General features: G+C 37.0%; 1 protein-coding gene across 6 annotated transcripts in view; it reads left to right on the top strand.

Annotated features, from left to right (window-relative positions):
• Positions 1-20,771, top strand: part of robo2 (roundabout, axon guidance receptor, homolog 2 (Drosophila)) — a 460,836-nt gene that overhangs the window by 313,676 nt on the left and 126,389 nt on the right. The gene's annotated exons all lie outside the window — the stretch shown is intronic.

Raw genomic sequence — 20,771 nt, 5'->3', positions numbered from 1 at the left:
CGTCTTTCTGTCTTTTTCTATCCGCCTGTCTTTTTTCTATCTATCTGTCTGTTTGTGTTTCTGTCTGTCTTTCTTTATTTTTGTCTGTCTGTCTGTCTGTCTGTCCGCCTGTTTGTCTGTTTATATCTGTCTTGCTTTTGGTCTGTCTGACTGTCTTTATTTCTATCTGTCTGTCTGTCTTTCTCTGTCTGTATCTTTCTGTCTGTCTGCCTGCCTGTTTTTCTTTCTTTCTTTCTTTCTTTCTTTCTTTCTTTCTGTCTGTCTGTCTGTATCTTTCTGTCTGTCTGCCTGCCTGTTTTTCTTTCTTTCTTTCTTTTTTTCTATCTGTCTGTCTGTTTTTCTGCCTGTTTGTCTGTTTATATATGTCTTTATTTTGGTCTGTCTGCCTGTCTTTATTTCTATCCGTCTGTCTGTCTTCATTTCTGTCTGTCTGTCTGTATGTCTGTATATGTCTTTCTGTCTGTATCTGTCTGTCTGTCTGTCTCTGTCTGTATCTTTCTGTCTGTCTGCCTGCCTGTTTTTCTTTCTTTCTTTCTTTCTTTCTTTCTGTCTGTCTGTCTGTATCTTTCTGTCTGTCTGCCTGCCTGTTTTTCTTTCTTTCTTTCTTTCTTTCTTTCTTTCTTTCTTTCTATCTGTCTGTCTGTCTGTTTTTCTGCCTGTTTGTCTGTTTATATATGTCTTTATTTTGGTCTGTCTGCCTGTCTTTATTTCTATCTGTCTGTCTGTCTTCATTTCTGTCGGTCTGTCTGTATATGTCTTTCTGTCTGTATCTGTCTGTCTGTCTGCCTGTTTTTCTTTCTTTCTTTCTTTCTTTCTTTCTTTCTGTCTGTCTGTCTGTCTGTCTGTCTGTCTGTCTGTCTGTCTGTGTCTGTATCTTTCTGTCTGTCTGTCTGCCTGCCTGTTTTTCTTTCTTTCTGTCTGTCTGTCTGTCTGTCTGTCTGTCTGTCTGTCTGTTTGTGTATTTCTGTCTGCCTGTCTTTCTGTCTGTCTGCCTGTCTGTCTGTCTATCTGTCTGTCTGTCTTTATTTGTATGTGTCTGTCTGTTTTATTTCTGTCTGTCTGTCTGTCTGTCTGTAAATGGCTGTCTGCATGTTTTTCTTTTATTCTTTCTTTCTTTCTTTCTTTCTTTCTTTCTGTCTGTCTGTCTGTCTGTCTGTCTGTCTGTCTGTCTGTCTGTCTGTCTGTCTGTCTGTCTGTCAGTTTGCTTCTCTGTTTCTGTCCTTCTGTCACTCTGTTTTTTTTTTCTTTCTTTCACTTCAACAGCCCACCCATCAATCTTTCCTAAATCCCAGGCAGATAAGCAGCAGGCTCTTCCTCCTGGTGCTGGCCGCTGCGTGCCAGTGGTCATGCCAGGTTCTCATGAGGGTGGCATTGAATGCGTCTCCCGCCCGTGCTGGGCTAATTACCTGTCATCTGGCTCACTAAAGGAGGCTGGAGATGAGTCTCTTTGTCTCCTTTCGTCAGACAGACAGACGTGTTTGCTCAGAATGCACTGTATGCTCTCGGCCTCATTAAAATTGGGTTTGGTGAGAGATGTGGCTTAGTGTTTGCCACATGTCCTTGTTGCTGATATTGGTTTAATTCAGAAAAGGCATAGCTTAAATTTGTAAAATATTATATGTTATTATAACATTGTTTCAATAAGGTACAACTTATTAACATAACGAAAAGAAAGAGTTTATAATTTACTCATCCTCATGCAATCCCAATATTGCATATGATTTTCTTTCTTGCACTAAATCATTTTATTATTTATAATTATTTATCATTTAGTATAAACTGCTGTCATTTAGAGGCAAGGGATTAGACTAGTCCCAGACTAAAATTAATGTAAGAGCTGTCCGAACTGAAAACAACTTGCACAGCCATATCTTAAAATACATCAGTGCCCTTTGTAATGTTTTAGTAAGGCGTGTTTGTTAAAACAAGTTTTATTTCCTAATTAAACTAAGGCCTAGTCCTGGCTTAAACTAATCTCTGTCCGGAAAACCACCCTATAATCAATTTATATGGAGCTCAGAATGGTTAAGCTTTAAAAGCATATCCATCCATCATTAATCCAGCGGGTTTCTACATTTACTAAAGAACCATTATTGGTACGTTGCGATACTTTGGCACAGCTCTCACAGTAGTCATTCTTCTATTATGTGGACTTTAGTGTTGTACAATAAGTGTAGGTTCGTCTTTCCACCCTGGCTTATCCTGAACCAGTGGGCTCTGGTTCAGATCATGCAACAAACCTCTTAATTGAGACCGATTAAAACCTAGGGTTTGACAGGGGGCTTCTGTAGAGGAGAACAAGGTTCAGTGAGCACAGCTGAGTGAGAGAAAAGAGAAACACAAGTGCTACACAAAAATCGAGAGAGACCAATGTGGAGTGATAACACTCTCTCTCTCTCTTCTCTCTCTCTCTCTCTCTCTCTCTCTCTCTCACTGGCTAGCTGCCATGTAGTGCGTTCCAGCAAGATTGAGAAGAATAGCAAAACAGGGACCCTGGACGTCAGCCAATGAGTTTTCTCTATTTCTCTCTTTTACTTTTCTTCTCCTTTGTGTGAGTATTTATTGCTGTGCCAAGATCTTTAGCTAGAAGGTAATGAAATTTTCCTTTTACTAGCAGGAGGTAACAGGGCTGGCTGTAATCGTGCTATATACATTTTCTGCTATACTTTGTTCAATTATCTTTGTTAATGTTTATCCTTAAACATTTAAGAGTAGCTTGTGACTTGGAAAGCCGTGGCAAGTCGCGCATTTTGATGTTATCAGGACGCAAGTTAGTGCTGTGGAAAGTTGGAGTCAGTCAGGACCCGTTGTGTCACTAGATGTTGTGCTGACCAAACCCTAGGAGCAAAAATCAGGTTTTTGCTGATCTGTTGACTCGGGCAGTTTATGACTCATTCATTCCCAGCAATAAAATTGGTTTTGTAAAGCACAGCAAGTAGAAAAAAGTTTCCCCCTGCCCCAGGCTAACAGGCATCTAATAGGCAAAGGTAAAGCAGGGTCTGAATTTGATGAGCTGCCTCGGTTTGACACTTGCTCGTTGGTTAACAAGCTGTCGTTGGACCCTCTTTGCCCCGAGGCCTTAGGGTCTGTCAGTTCACGAACATAAAACAGCTGAGATATGCTAAAGGTGGAGACAGAATAGAATGAGACTGACTGAAATCTATACCGCGTTTCTGGATGTTTCTGACACATGGCAGAGTCAGGCCTGAAATCACAGACTCGGAGTTAGCATCGATGTCATGTTCCTACTTTTCTTTCTCCATATCCTTTCTCCGATTATTTGCAAAGGATAAAACCTCAGCAGTACACTCACTGGTTCAACCTCAATGTTTTTGATACCATAAGCCGATCTTTGTCCCTCAGAAAGCAAATGTTAAAGGTTCTTTGTGGAACCATTGGTTCTTCTATGGCATCTTGCAGGACCTTTATTATTTTCAATAGTGTATTTTGCATGTTTGCTCTCTGAATAACTGTGATGCTGAACAAAACCAGCCATACCTCTCCACCCAAACCTCTCAGAGTAGAAGGATTTTATCAAAGAAAAGAAGAAAAATAGATGCCAAAACATCCCCTTATTTGCACAAGGAAATACTCCCTACTGTGAAATGTAGGGATTGGTGTATAAAGGAAATAAATCTGGTCCTGAGAGAGGCCGTGGTGAGTGGGCCCTCAGCTATCCTGACCAGCGGGGGCCGTTTATCTGTTATTAGAGCAGATTGGGTGAAATAATCCTAAACAGTAAGCTGAAGCGAGCGTCTCAGTCAGCTCCCGGGGGAAGAAGGAGAGGCTCGCATGAGTCACTCTAATGCGCTTTTAAATGCTCGCGCGCACACCTCGTAAAAGAGATGCACTTTGCAATATATCGAAACCCTTTCGCTGTAAAATTGCACTAAGATACCATTGCAACACGAACAACAATAAAGCAACAAGATCTGTGTTGTGCGGCAAATACACATAAACAAATACAAATGCACTTATGCCAGCAAGTCATGCCACATGAATCACACACGCCACCTGCTAGCGTACTCACACATAATGTATTCCTATCTCCAGTGGCTCATTAGGGATTAGGCAAATGGTCAGGAATGGAGGAAATATCCACTTTGATAGCCCATGTTATTTACACTGGAAAAGCACAAGGCATCTGGACCGTGTTTGCGTACAGGAGGAAAACTGTTCCCCCTAGACGGGGAAATAAAGCAGTCACCTCCAAACATAAGTGTACTGTAAATTTCAGGATTTCGTGAGTATATTTGCAATAAAAAAAAAAAATGGGGGTGAACTTATTAAAATAAACTAAACATTTGTGTGTAACCCAGTGAAAACACTTAATTCAGTACATACTGTATGTATTTATTTTATGGAGGTCAAAAGATAAATCGCGATTAATCTCATACAAAATAAAAGTTTGTTTTGCATAATTTATGTATTAACATTGTGTGTAATTACATTCACACATTCATATATGTATCTAAGAAAAATTATATATATATATATATATATATATATATATATATATATATATATATATATATATATATATATATATATATATATATATATATATATATATATATATATATATATATATATATATATATATATATATATTACTTATTTATATATAATTATTTTATAATATAGATAAAAATATACATGTGTACTGTGTTTAAATAGTATGTATATTTTTATTTATGTAAATATATGCTAAATATATAAAAAAATATTTACACGTAGTACACACACACTCAGACAAGTTATGCGAGTACAATTTTTTTACATACGGTATGTATTTATTTTATGGTGGTCAAAAGATTAATTGCGATTAATCGCATACAAAATAAAAGTTTGTTTTGCATAATTAATGTATTAACATTGTGTGTAATTATTTTATATATATATATATATATATATATATATATATATATATATATATATATATTTATATATATATATATATATATATATTATAGATAAAAATATACATGTTTACTGTGTGTAAATATTATGTATATTTTTATTTATGTAAATTTATGATAAATATATAAAAAATATTTACACGTAGTACACACACACTAAGGCAAGTTATGCGAGTAAAATTTGTATGTATTTATTTTATGGCGGTCAAAAGATTAATCGCGATTAATCGCATACAAAGTAAAAGTTTGTTTTGCATAATTAATGTATTAACATTTTGTGTAATCATTTTATATATGTGACCCGTCACGGAAACCAGGGGCACAAGTCGGCAGCACAAGTTTCGAGAAAATGAGAAACAAAGTTTTTTTTTCAAAATTTGTGATTTTCGTTTTATTGCAGAATCTGTTAGTTGAGATCACGAAGAAGCCTCTCCATGTTTGAGATAGCAGTTTTTGTATATTTAAAAGCGTACATTTTGCGGTTAAAATAGGCTTGTTTTTCCGGAGATTCTAGCGTGCAGCGGGGGGCGTCATTGTCTGTGTGTATATTTACATACTGTATAAGCTTTTGTTTTCGCCTCCGCCCCCAAAGGGAACAGCGTGACTACTAAATAAGGATAGTTCGCCCAAAAATGAAAATAATGTAATTAATGACTCACCCTTATGTCGTTCTAAACTCGGAAGACCTCAGTTCATCTTCGGAACACAGTTTAAGATGTTTTATCGTTAGATTTAGTCCGAGAGCTTTCTATCCCCTTCATTGAAAATCTATGTATGGTTTCCATGTCCAGAAAGGTAATAAAACATCATCAAAGTAGTCCATGTGACATCAGTGGGTCAGTAAGATTGTGTTGATGCATCGAAAATACAGTTTGGTCCAAAAATAGCAGAATTACGACTTTATTCAGCATTGTCTTCTCTTCCGGCTCGAGCGTGAAGTCACGTGACTGTAGTGACGCGCTGCCCTGTTCCTCAGACATGTTTGCTAAGTTTTTTGTTTTTTTTTAACTTATAGCCTGCGTCTCCCCAGACTGTAAAGCTCGGGCGCACAAAACAAAAGAAAAATACAAGAAGCTGGGGCGGAACAAATAACAGTCAGCCGCATCGTACGTCAGCCGCGTCACTGACTTTATGCGGCGCCGCAGTCGGAAGACGTCAAAGTACCGCGAGAGCTCTTCAAGAAATCTTACGGAGTAGTTTAATTTCGACTCGCTCTCGCGGTACTTTGACGTCATCTGTATGTCAGTTCTTGCAGCGCAGCATGAGTCCAAACACACAGAAGTTACACAGATATCGTTGTATTCTTCATATAATTGGCTACATGTTTTGTCTATCAATATTTTCCATGAAGTCATTGGCTGATGGAGGAACGAGCGAGCCATTGGTAACCTCTCTAAAGGATGTCACGTTTTCGACGGCGCTGTTTGGATGATCTATTATACTACTTCCCTATTTTAAATACAAACTTTGAAGGCGGGTTCATGTGTTTAACGGAGTGTAAGCTCATATACCCTTACATGTTACGATTTAAATAGTCTTCAGATTATATATTATATTGTATTACCAGACATTCATGCGAAATCTGATGTAAACAATCTATATTTCACGGATTATAAGCATTTGTGGACAAATATGGTCATTGGATAATCTGAAACAGACTGGATTAGACTTGTGATCCCCACAAAGGTAAAAGAGTCATGTTTATTTTTGCGGGTTGTCATTTGGTCATAAAATACTACATATGATGCTAGAACATCTCAAAAAGGGTTTTACAGGGGGCATGGCTTAGCTAAATGAGATGTAAATGAGCCCTATTGTCTCCCCCAGCTGAAAAGAAGAGTCCCTTTCGTCTCGATTTTCTCGGTTTGAGTATTTCTGAGTTCCTATATTCAAATGGCCACAACTTCTCCAAATCTTATCAGATTTCCATGTGTTACACATCGTTGGAAAGCTTAGAAACTGCACTTTCAGAATCCGTGAATAACTCAAATGCCCAGATCCGACTTGTGTCTCTACTTTCCGTGACTGGTCACATATATATAATTAATGTATGTATCTAAGAAAAATTATATATATATATATATAGATATATAGATATATATAATAGATACAAATATACATGTGTACTGTGTGTAAATATTATGTATATTTTTATTTATGTAAATGTTTTATAAATATATTAAAAATATTTACACGTAGTACACACACACTTACAATTTTTTTGTATGCTATAAGTCACGATAACCCTAATTTATATAATACTTTTTACAGTATGATACTTTTGATTTTCTGAAAAAATCAATTTGGCCCCCAGTTTAAGAACCACTGCAAAACATACAGATCTTGCTTTTCAATACATAACCAATAGGTTATTAATAGATTATTTCTGCCACAATACTATATTAAAGTGTTTGTTATAATTATAAACATTGCAAAATCTATAAAATCTATTAGATTTAATATAAAGGCTTTTATAAAACTGAAGGTTAAAAATATACAGTATGAATGAAAGTGAATATTTAATTTACATGACAAAAGTTCATACTGTAATGCCGATGTAATTCTACTAAACTTGAAGTTTTAAAGGTTGGGTCAGACCCAGTCCTGCTTTATAAGCCTCTTGTCCCTGGTCTTTGATTCTTCTTGTCTGGTTTCTCTCTGCTCTATGAGTTACAGATGGGGTGTTGGTGGTTGGTAAGAAAGTCTCCTGTACTGTAACTGCACCCCGCCCTGACTTTTGCCAGGGTCTGGGCTTTGAGCCCTGTGCCAGACTCCCTTAAAGACATGTAGAGGAAAAGAGAGAGAGAGAGAGAGCAAAGGCTTATGGGTAATTGCAGGGTTGCTGGATTTTTGCTGTCATACCATGCAGTGAGAGAAGTTTTATCACTGTGTGACCCTTGTACACAACCGAATCTTAAAAAATCCTTGCGAGAGACAGGAATCCTTTCATTCAAGGTTTAGGTTTGGAGTTATTTTGAAATGTTATATTAATGGTAAAGCTGCAGTGTGTAACTTTTGCTGCTCTATCGCCATCTCTGTTTGAAACATGAAATTGCAAGTTAATTTACATATCTTTACGAGGGTTGAAGTCAACTTATAAATCATATTATCTAAAAAAAATATATTTTTGAAGAAACCTAAGAGAAATGATAAAAAAGAACAAATGAAGATAGGATGAAACATTTTTTATTTTTGTTTGTTTGAAAGGAGAGTGTATGATTTTTATTGTATGTTTCTTTTTAATGAACATTTTGTGGCAGGCATTAAAGATTTGTAAAAATCATAAAAATGGCAACTTTTTTAAAAAAACACTGGATGGGAAAAAGTTATTTGGTAACACTTTACAATAAGGTTCATTAGTTAACATAAGTTAACTACATTAGTTAACATGAACTAATAATGAACTGCACTTATACAGCATTTATTAATCTTTGTTAATGTTAACTTCAACAATTACTAATACTTTATTAAAATCTTGTTAACGTTAATGCACTGTGAGCTAACATGAACAAACAATGAACAGCTTTATTTCCATTAACTAACATTAATAAAGATTAATAAAGACTGTAACACATGTATTGCTCATGGTTTGTTCATGTTAGTTAATACATTAACTAATGTTAACTAATGAACCTTATTGTAAAGTGTTAAATATATATATATATATATATATATATATATATATATATATATATATATATATATATATATATATATATATATATACAGTTATATATATATATTTTTATAAATATATAAATATATATTAAAAAATAAATATTTTTATAAATATATATAAAAATATATATTTTTAAAAATTTATAAATATATATTAAAAAATAAATATTTTTAATAATTAAACTAAATGAAACCTTTTTGTGTAAAATGCTGGCAATGGCCATTAAAAAAAATAATTAAATAAACAATGGTGGGGGAAAAAGTTATATTTAAGTACTTGCTGGATAACTGATTTTTGTTCTTTTGAAGCAAAAAAAAAAAACCCACAGATTGGAGCTTTAAATATATATTTTTATAAATATATAAATATATATTAAAAATATATATTTTTATAAGTATATATTAAAAATAAATATTTTTATAAATATATATAAAAAATACATATTTTTAATAATTAAAGTAAATGAAACCTTTCTGTAAAAAATGCTGGCCATAAAAAAAACAATGGTTGGGGAAAAAGTTTTTTTTATGTACTTGCTCGATAAATGATTTTTGTTCATTCTGAAGCAAAAAAGTTACAGATTAGAGCTTTAAATATATTTTTAACAAATAAACTAAATTAAATCTTTGTGTAAAAAATGCTGGCGCTGGCAACTTTTTTTTTTTAAATGCTGATGGGGAAGTTTTTTATGTACTTGCTTGATAACTGATTTTTGTTCATTTTGAAGCAAAAAAGTAACAGATTGCAGCTTTAAATATATTTTAAATAAATAAACTAAATTAAACCTGTGTGTAAACAATATTTGTAATATGTAAAAAGTGAAAGCTGCTCTACAAAAAAAAAACTTACTTCAGTTGGTAACACCTAAAATATTTAAACATTTTTAACTTAAATTCTTCACTTAACGTGAGAAAATGTAATATTTTTTTATTTGACCCAACTTTTTACAGTGTTTGAAAATAATACATTATTATTATAAGTCATTCATTATGCAATCTATATGTTTACATTATCATCCAGATTTAACATAATTGTTCCAAACGCTTTTGCTATACAGTTACTAGGATTTTTTGGGCTATAGTGTTCTGTGTGGTTGCTAACAAATCCCATTGCTAAACAAAAATTAGTGGTTGCTAGGTTGTAAAGTCAAAAGAACTGATAATTTCCTGGTATCTGCTGTAGATATTGCTTGGGTCCCTCTCTAAATGTGGGTTTATGGGATTTTCCATCCGTTTATTAATCCGCTTCGCTTGGAAAGTTCGAAAAGCCGATTTGAAGTATCACTCATGTCTGCGGTGCAAACTTTGGCCAGCATTAGTAATTTACAGCTTGAATTGCTTCCATAGTATGCAAGCTGTGATACGCAACAGCCAAGAAACATAAAACATTTTCTCACCTCTCTCTCATTGTGTCTTAGTATTTTACACCTCTGTGCATTTGCAGCGACCGCTGTAATGTCTTTCTTTTAACCGCTGCATCTTTATTCAATTTTTACACCACATGTGCCTTTGGTTTACAAGCACGCACACCTGTGTCACACACCACATGCTATTTGAGCTTTGCCAGCGAGTGAGACAAGAAATTGTTCAATCTGGGGAAAAGACCCATTATATAAGAAAAAGCCGGAAGGAATGAAAGCAAACGGGAGACAACAAAGAGCCCAGTACATTACTCTCTACACAACTAATGTGCCGTGAGGTTGAGATTTAGACTTTGGGGTCCACGAGGCCCCGGCCAGAAACCGCAGCCAGGCCCGGCCCCGTGGGCTCTGCCACCCGGTGGCACCGAAATAGCATCAATCAACGAAAAGGAAGTAATTATGGCTGCCCTGCAATTGGCATCCACATATTGAATTATTACGAACCCTATTCCAAAATAAACACCCAATCCCAGCAGGAGATTGGTCAAAGTCTGCTCAGTTGCCAAGGAGATGGAAATAATCAACCTCGGGAAATGGAAGAGAGCGCCACAGATTACATCACGACGAATTAAAGCACTTCAAAGAGGTCACTCTGCGTTTCTCAAGCTAAAATAAACCAGGGTTTTCTTTCTTGAGTTTATTTTTACGCACCGTTCCCACGTGTTTGCGCACGATTTGAGCGCCGCCCCCGCTCAAGTGATTTATGCTGATGATTTGGCTTCGGAGATTAATATTTCATGTAATGTTTGCTCGGTTGAAATAAATGCGGTGTAGACTGCCAATCGGGCTGCAGACGTGTGCTGTATGTATGATTGACTCTCTTCATGAGCTGTGTCGTTTTGGCCGGGTCCCACGCTTAGCCCGTCCTCATCTGTCAAATATCAAAGTGTTTAATCTTGGTTAAAATAACTATTAAGAGGAGCATTATGGGTAACATCCAGCACGTACTACTGAAGCACATATGATTTGAATTTCTTATTTATTCAGATATGCAATTATGTAATAATTCTGCTTATTATGTTGACCAAACCTACCACCATAACTCTTGATCTGATGGTCGTAGCGCGAGAAGAAGAGAATAATACATGAGAACCGATAAATGTTAATAAATGTGCGATCGTGCCGTATGTCACAGTTTTAGTGCCCTGTGGGTGGGACGGGGGCGGTGGTGCTTCCTTTACCCTATAGTAACCAAAGTTTGCAGGATCAGTCTTATTCATGTGTTTGTGCCTTGCGATAAGGAGACCACAACAAAGAGTCAGCTTTGATACTTCATAGCTCAGGCCTGTGGGCATCGCTGAATGCCTCTCATTTCTCATCCTATCTTTCTGTTGTTGGCATTTGTGCCATCTCTTTTCGCTTACTTTTAGGAAGACAATCCCTTCCTGAGCATCCCTGTCTGTTTATTTGAGATTGATTCTGCATCTAAACAACACAACTGCATCCTGACTCTAGATACATGCACTTACAGCATAGTGCGCACTTCCACTGTAAGTGCTGAGATCACATTGTGTCTGATCTGCAGATTGTTTGTTATTGAACAGATCTATTAATGTATTTGCCGCATTAGCAAGCAAAACAAAAACGAGCCGTGTAAGACGAAAATGATATCTCTGATATCCAAAGGCATTGTGTTCTTATAGATAGATAGATACGGATGGATGGATGGATGGATGGATAGATAATGGTCTTATTATGTTCCCCCAAAGAAAAAAATCCATCTACACTTTAAAGGGGACACAAATGTGACTTTTTCCATGTTTATGTGCTATGATTGGGTCCCCAGTGCTTCTATCAACCTAGAAAATGTGAAAAAGATCAACCCAGTAAGTAAGTTTTGGTAAACCATCCTCTGCAAGCATTTGATAAAAGAGCTCATTGAAATGTGGCGCCCCCTGTGATGTCAGAAGGGGATAATACCGCCCCTTAATCTGCACTATCCAACCACAGCACTGCCATTTAGTACAGAAACAGCTAATTTCAATGTTAAAGGACACACCCATTTTTGCTCACACCTACAAAGTGGCAATTTTAACATGTTATAATCATCTATATGGTGTTTTGAGCTAAAACTTCTCAAAAACACACTCTGGGGACACGGAAGACATATTTGCCATCTTAAAAAACTCTTGTGAGATGTCGTCTTTAAAACAAACCGGTCTTTAATGGCACTGTGTGTCATATCCTGAATTCACAGATTTTCAAAAATCCTTGGATAGAATCAAAACCAGACACGATCGTCTCTTGCCGTTCGTTCAGCGGGGCTTCTGTAAATCATTTCATTTCAGAGCAGGTGCTGTAATGCTACAATCAGTACGGCACAATGGACAGAGATTTTTCTTGCAGACTCTATAGACAGACTTGAGTTTATCCGCACAAGCTGCCTGCGTTTTTTACACTCTGCTTTAAAAGTCTCTTTTAGGGGTTCTTTTTAGAAATGACCCAAATTACTTTTTACCCGACCTCGATGTGCATAAATCAAAGAAAAAAGACCCAACCGCTGTGACAAACCCGAGAAAATTAAACCAGAGTCCGACCCAGTGGCCATTTTTTAGTTAGGTTTAGTTCAACAGCCTTGAACATGAAGTGCTGTGAAATGCTGATCTCCTGAAGCACACAGAGGATCCTAGCAATCTGGAACATGCAGATGAAGGTCCCTTGAAGTGAAGGTTTGCTATGAGCTTCACCTTGTTGCAGACGTTTACCCAACTGGACCTGAATGTAAATGGCACCAAGGTGTGTGCAGTCTGCATATTTGCATGCACCAGTCTGACAGAGAGGCCTTCCATCCAATTTGTCCCGCTGGTAAATTTTTTCCCATTGTTATATAAAGATGACACCACGGGTGTGGTTTTAACAAAAAATAATATAGTGCCAGCCACACTATGGCTCTTAGCAAACAGAGGAGGGGTTGGAAAAGGACTCAATGCACACACTCGAGATAGTTTGGGTCTTCTGAAGTCCGTTCAGCAAAAACACATTCATTTTAAATCATACTCGATCTGTGTCTGAGGCACATGTGAAACTTTTATCCTGTGTTTACAACAGCTGCGGTTGATGCGCATCTGGAGGTCTTGTGGGGCGAATAAGGGTGTTTAGTGCAGCGCGGTAGATGCGATTCCGCCTCATTCACACGTCTACTACACGCGAATTGAGCGTTGCCGTGGCAAACACGCGAGTTGAACATTTTGAACTTTGGCATAAAACGCACCGCGTTAACCAATCAGGAGCTTGCTGTACTAGTGACGTGATAACAGAAAGCGAGCGGAGTCGCCGAAACCCCTCCCATGACGCAAATTTCCGCGTGAATGTCTCAATGACTAGATTTTCACGCGCGAATGAAGAGCGTAAACTCGAACTGTTTAAGCGGCAAACTAGGCGCGGTAGATGCGATTTTGATGCCTCAAACGCAGCTGGTGTGAACCCACGGTAAACTTGCTTGTCTCGGTTATTTATGGGAGCTCATATAGCGAAGAAGACTGAAATAATCCCTTGTTGCCCTGTTCAAGTTGAGGTTGAGGGATGTGTTTGAATGAACTCCTATCATTTGAAATTCTGAAGTTTATACATGTCAAATGCAGACACACATACGCTGACCTCTGTTATCATCTACTGATCCATCCCCGAGGCTGATGCATCCCTTAGCAGGATATAGTTTGTTTCTCTTGTTGGAGAAATGGAATAATAATACAGAACCCTAAGGACGCCCACCAGGCGAAAATAAAGCAGAGGGATGGTCAAGGTTGTGAAGATGAATTTCTCCCCTAGTCATAGGTCAGAGTGCAACGGTAGCAGCTGTTAGTTGGAAAACTAGATGACTGAAAATGTGTTTGTTTGTGTGTGTGTGAGTGTGGGAATGGAGAGAGAATATACTCAGCTTTTTTATGGAAATTGTGAAACTATATGATATGAAATATGTAAATGTATTCATAATCAAATCTAATCGAGATGTTTTCTTTCTTTTTTCTTTTTTTTCTTATGAATCTCCATCCTGCCTATGTTTGTACTGATGTCTCCTCCTGCCCGCAACTTCAGGTAAGTGTAACTACACATACACACACAAGCTGTTTGAAAATGCATACTGCTTTTATTTTTTTGCAGTATACATACTGTGCATATCATGCACATTTATAGTATGCATGCAATACAACAAGCCCACGCTTCGTGGGAAATTATATCCCATAATGCGATGTGATCTTAATCTTCAAATTTTCAATTCGATATGCAAAATGAACTAATATTCTGAAAAATAAAATGTTCTCTTAACTTAAAAAATTCATTTTATTGACAAGAATTAAGTCATTTTACTTAAAATTGGATAAAAAATCCATGCACCTTTTTATCAGTAACATGCCACTCATTAAATGAAATGCGCAATAAATGCTAAATAAAGCTAAATTCACATACTATTATTTACTAATAAACGTAGGTATAGCAAAGTAATACATTACTATTTTATTCCAGATATAGCCATCGTCTCTCCTTATATGAACGCTGTAGTCTTTTACATACATTGAGTTCAGTGTGCCTATAGAGACTAAAACACAAAGCAATGAAAGAGTTAACAACATACAAATCTTTTATGTTTACAGGGTGTCATAGTTTATTATTTTTGATAAACTGACTCGTGAGAATTGTAAACATCTCTTAAATGTTAATAATCTCTTTTTCTCATCGATTGTCATCTCATGTTTAGTCTTAATAAGATTATTGTGGTTTAAAAATTGATTTTCCTCAAATATGAACCTATCAGCTCTCTAATCCTGAGAAAATGTCCAGCTCTCACGTCCACGCGAGTAACAGATGGTTCTTCACATAAGAACAACAAAATCTTCACTGCTTCAGTAGTTCAGACTCTCAGTAGAGGAAAGGAGATTCAGTGAAAATAAAGTGAGACTGAACCAAAGGAAAAGAGAGCGAGGGAGATAAATAAACATATATGAGCTCTTGTCCAAAGCTCTTAACAGGATTTCCTAAATGTGTTCAAGCTCCTTTTAAAAGTGTGTACTCCCACGTCGAGTTAATGCAGGGTGTCCTGTGAGTGTGTGCTGTTAATATTTGTTCGCTGAGGCCCGGTGTGTGTGTTTAAAGTCTGCTGGGATGACTGGAGAGAAAGAGAGATGGAGGGAACAGATAAAAGAGGAGAGTGGGTCTAATTGGTTTAAATGGACTTAGTTCAAAAGAGTGGCTGAATGACATGTTTTTCTAGTTTTTTAATGTGAGGAGGAAGGAAATGAAGGTTTCGTTTGACATTGTGTCACACATGTTTCCACCCACCTGTGTTGTGGTCAGGTTTCTTGCTCTCTGTGTTCGTTCTTTACAGCATGTGCTGTTACTTTAGAGCCCTTTACACGCAGAAAGTACGCAAAATACACAAAAATGCGTCCGGTATTTGTCTGGGATCGTTTGATTCTTTTTCATTCACATTGGCAATGATGAATTATGGGATTTGGCACCCCCTGGAAAACATTAGCATTGTTTCTACCTCTTGTTCACACAGAATGCTTTCCGTAAATTTTACGACAATGTTACTAGGTCCTCTTTACGGAATTGATCCCAGAACATTTACGGAATGTGTTTGTGTTCAAACAGAAGCCTCTCAATTTTACTGGAATGTTCTGAGATCAAAGTGCTGTGTGATTGAGGTTTATGTGACATTGCTTTATAACTATAAAGTCCCCTTGAACAGGATGTGGTGTTTGACTTCCGTATTTTGATTTATTTCCAAGTGAAATGGAATATCAAATGATTAAAGTAGCGGGGTGTGGCTTGTGTTTTTCTCCTTTAATTGATTGGATATAGGTCCCGTACACACTGCATATTCATTCGGTTGTCACTTCACCTTTTAAAGCTTAATCCTGTTCTGTACACACACAGTTCAGTAATTTATGGGACTGACAATCGCATTCTACAACCAAATTAATTCCCGCAATGTGTAGTTAGCGACAACCGCATTTACAGAAACTCTGCATAGTTGTAACCGAACTGAACAACTAATAGTTAATAAAGTGTTTAAACACGCATCATGGACACGACAGGTCTCTCTTCTGAAAAAATAAATGCCTAGAAGGGGAAAAAGTCTTCTGTATGCGCAGTGCAGAAAATAACAGAGGCACAAGCATTTGCTGACTAATGTTGCCAGATCTTGCACGAAAAAAACAGCGAACAAGCAAATTCAATAATAGAACCCCCTGAGATTTTTATATTTAAAAAATGTAAAAGCACATTTGCATGTTTAATGTAAAAGTAGTTACTGGACCTTCATCTAGTAATTTTCTTTTAAATAAAATGTGTATATATATATATATATATATATATACATTTTATTTAAAAGAAAATTACTAGATGAAGGTCCAGTAACTAACAAAGAAATCAGGACATTTAAGTATACAAGTTGAGTCATAATAAATAAAGTGAAATATTACTTATATTTGTGTAAGTAATGTTTTATAATTTTTTATTATTATGTTTTATTTAAATTTTAGGATTAATTTTAATTAATGAATCCAGTAATAAACCAAAATAAATCCAAATGCTTTACCTCAAAGATCTAAATATTGGGACCCACACCTTCATACTTTAATAACACCAAAAACTTGATCGCTTCATGAGCCAAAAGCCATAAACGATTAAGCGTCAAAACGGTATAAAAGTACAAAAAAGACGAGGACCTGGCAACACTGCAAGACAGTGCACAATACACATTACCAAGACGGAGGTTTATTGCAAAACATAATGTTGTTCAATTATTTTGGTCAAAGCTGTGAGTGATAAACATGTGAGAAGGCAGAACGTTGCTATGGTTATCTCTGTGTCAATCATCACATTTTCAGCAGTGAGTCTTGTTCCGTACAGACATGAAACAAACATTTAGGGGACTCACTCCCGCATTTAGATGCGGTTGTCACTCCCGCAAGTTTACAGTGTGTACGAGGCCATAGAGAACTAGGCGTTTTATTTAGAAATTGAACTCACAGCAGACTGCCAGTTGGAGTGGGCGGGGTTAACAGATGCTCCGCCCAAACTGTGAAGCTGACATTGAACATATAAAAGAATCGCCACAAGTACAATTTTTGAGCGCACATACGTTTATGAGTAAAAAATAATAATAATGCCCCGCAGTATTAAATAGTTTATAAGGAATACTGCAATATATTTCGTTAAAATATAAAAATGTCAGTTTTGATTTCTTAGGGACTTTAAATCGCATAGATCTCTCAGTTTGACCTCCTGTCAAGCAAACGTCTGAATGTGAAGAAGCTGTTAGCAGTCTTTAATTTATGACTCTGTGAAGATGACAATGATTGATTGGACTCGTTTCCTTTCCGTAGTTCATTGCGATGATGTTTCAGAGCGATAATTGCACTGCATTTAAATGAAATGGATTGTTTTAACTCATTTCTAAAGCTTCATAGACTTCATTAGATTTGTTGAATGAGCCCATACAAGATGTGTTTGGGTAGAGACCCTTTGTAACAAAACTTCATGTAATTCAGGTCAAGGTTCTCTTACATACTCTCTCTCCTCATCCTCCTCCTCGTTTTCACACTTCATTCTCTTCAGGGTCGTTGCTACAGGTTACCAGCAATGATTGAGACACACACTTTAGTGTTTATCCAGCATCTGATAGCAGTTTCTGAGGGGCCGTCTTTGTTCTCAATACACTGGTGGTTGCGTTTATCTTCAACTGGAACCGCTGGCGAAGGATCTGTGTCCGCTGGTACAAAGACTTTTCAGTGTTCAGTGTGTAAATCTCTGGCCAGTGCAGGGTTACATTTGCATGTATGCATTTGAGGCTTTTATCAAAAGTGACTTTTGGTTTTTATCAGTATGTTTGCTCTGTTAATGTTGCTGCAGACAAAACGAGTAAACCACAAGGTTCCACATTTCAATTTTGAATATATGGGTGCTTTGGTATAGAAATATATATGTATAGACTCTACTCTGTAATTAATGACATCATCTCCAGAAAGGGCATCTGGTGATGGATAGAACAGGTTTCTGGTCTACTCTTTAAGTATGCTTATAGTTTGTAGTTTAATTTCAGCCGGCTTTGCAAAGTACAGACACACCCATTCATCTTTAAGGTGGTGTTTACAAGGTTTTCAGACCAAAAGCTGAACAACTGTGCATGCTGTACGTGTGGACGTTGTGCTTGAATGTGTGAGAAGGATGCTAAAAGTACTCGTGTGTGACCGCTGGACGAACCATTTATAAAGTGGAAGGATAATTATTGTCGCTTGATCATGCCATGTTTGTTTGCACCTGCGGTTTGCATGCTTGCCGAGTTTTGAGGCCACTTTGAAGTGCACAAACTAAGGAGTTCAACAGAGCACGCTAACCTCATAATATCCACCCAGGTTGTTGTTAAATTACTGAACGTGGCTGGAATTGACATTTATGTTAATCTACTCACAATGCTTCAGATGTGGACTTTGTGTATGGTATATAATACGTTTGTCTTTATGAGCTGGTGGTGTACATAAGGGCTGCTTCATTGTTTGTTCTGCTGTCTAAAATTGGAAAAGTTAAATGGACCGCTTTTCCAAAACTGTTAGCCTAAAGCAAGATGTGTGTGGTTGTGAGTGCTTTTTAGGGCGGCAGATGTGCATGATGGGATTGTTGCAGATGTTTATATTCAACTGATGTAGGTGTTTTCAAACTTTTTTTAGTAGACGGACCCCCTTTGACCTAAATTATTTTACTTGAAGTACCCCCTGAGATTTTAATATTTCAATAATTTAAAAGCACATTTGCATATTTAACTTTAAATAGCTACTGGACCTTCATCTGGTAATTTTCTTTTAAATAAAATATACTGAATGCATACAAAGTAATCGGAACATTTAAGTATACAAGTTGAGTCATAATAAATAAAGTGAAAGGGCTATTGACACAAAATTACCAGATGTGGCCATCAAGCCAAATATTGAATTTATACAAAGAAATCAGAACATTTAAGTATACAAGTTGAGTCATAATAAATAAAGTGAAATATTACTTTTTTATTTTAAAATGATTTACATTTTATGATTTAATTGTAATTAATTATTTTTCAACAATTCATGTACCCCCTGCAATTCCCCTTTGAACCACAAGGAGTTTGCAAACCCCAGGGTGCTAATGGATACTGAGTGTCTAAACAAGGGTGCCTGATTTAAACTCAAATTTGCAGGTAAAAGTCTTTCTCTAATGTTTCGTTTACATCTGACATTTTTTTCATATTCACAACCTAAATAAAAGCATATCTACATAAACCAAGGATTTGTTCTTTATTTAACTTGGCGGCTGAATCGCTACAAAGGAAAGACAGGTTGATGTTTTGAGTACAACTTAACGTAAGCCGCTGTAAACATTTGCTGTAATTGGGAGACTCGGTTTCGACCCTTCAGACACATACTGTGAATTTTTATAAGATGCCCAGCTCATTTGATCTTCAGCGGTTAAGAATTTCATTTTAACTTTGTCTTTTCTGTATGGTACCGCGTGGCAACGTGCTGCGCCTAGCCGTAAATAATCTGCCTCACAGTAAGAGAAGGTAATTGTTCATTGTAATCTTCTGGACCACGACAGATTCGCAGTGTAGATTGTTGGCTGTGCAAGCGACAGAGAGAGAGAGAGAAAGGTAAATGAAGAGGAAAATCCCTGCACGGTGTTTGGCTGAGCATCAAGAAGTGTCTTTCACGTGCCGTTGTTTTCTCACACACCTCACTTTAATGAAATCATTTCTGCTTTTCATCGGATCACTGTTAAGATCTTCAACGTGCGACAGCCCGTTAACCAACGAACTCGCTGAAAAACAAATACAATTTTCCCCTCGCTCACTCAAATTTCATCTGCAACTCTTACAGACTTTGTTGACTTTGTTCCCCTGTACAAATTTAAGCGTAACACACGCATTCTTCATCTGACGTTTCTTTATTGCCTTTTTATGACAGCCGCCGCCCCCTCTCCTTAAGCCAGCCAATTAGAGCCATGGTCCGCGGTTGGGTGAGTCTCTGATGGCGTTTGTGTTGGAGAGCGCTGCTATTGTTCATTAGGTGAAGTAGAGGAGCTTCGGCTCTAATGAGAAACATTCTGCAGCCGAGCCGCTTGTACCAACAGGACCGCTATTCAATTAATTACAACATATTGCTTAATAATGTGTGGAGAGGCTTGAAAAACCCTGATGTGTCCTCCATGTCCTGCCTTTTCTTCTTTTTTTGTCTTTTTCCTTGCGCTCTTGCTCTGTGGTGTGCTGTGTTTGTTTGGACATGCTTTGGGGGTTGGAGCTCAGGGTTTTGAGAAAGTGCGCTGTGTGTTTTGGCAGATGGAGGGTTTACAGAAGAGAGGCTACTGCCAGAACAGACTGCAGCATGGAGAAAAAGACCTCTTGTGTGTTTTTTGGGAGGTGTTTCTCTGAGTTTTTTTTTTTTTTACTGAGTAACTGTATTGGCTGTGTTGCATTAGATGTTTGTTTGAGTAGATGCATAAACATAGAGTATGGAATGAAAATAGCATCAGGTGTGAAATGAGACCTGACGCTCCCCAGGTATCCGCTCCACCTGTTTTGTTTCGTAAACCCTCATTACACCTCTCCAAATGCTTATTAGGTCACTCTCAAAGGACGCGAACCCGCTGCTTTTCTAGGGATGCGGTGCTTTGCTTGGCAACCACAAGTCGTGTAAACACACAGAGGGAACCACAATGTCACAGTGAAATATTGTAGGCCTGTATTTCCTCTCTATTTTCAGTCGCTGAAATCCATCATTGT

Source organism: Paramisgurnus dabryanus, chromosome 8 (genome assembly GCF_030506205.2).
Source record: "Paramisgurnus dabryanus chromosome 8, PD_genome_1.1, whole genome shotgun sequence".
Lineage (NCBI taxonomy): Eukaryota > Metazoa > Chordata > Actinopteri > Cypriniformes > Cobitidae > Paramisgurnus > Paramisgurnus dabryanus.
This window is presented reverse-complemented; position numbering and strand designations above follow the sequence as displayed.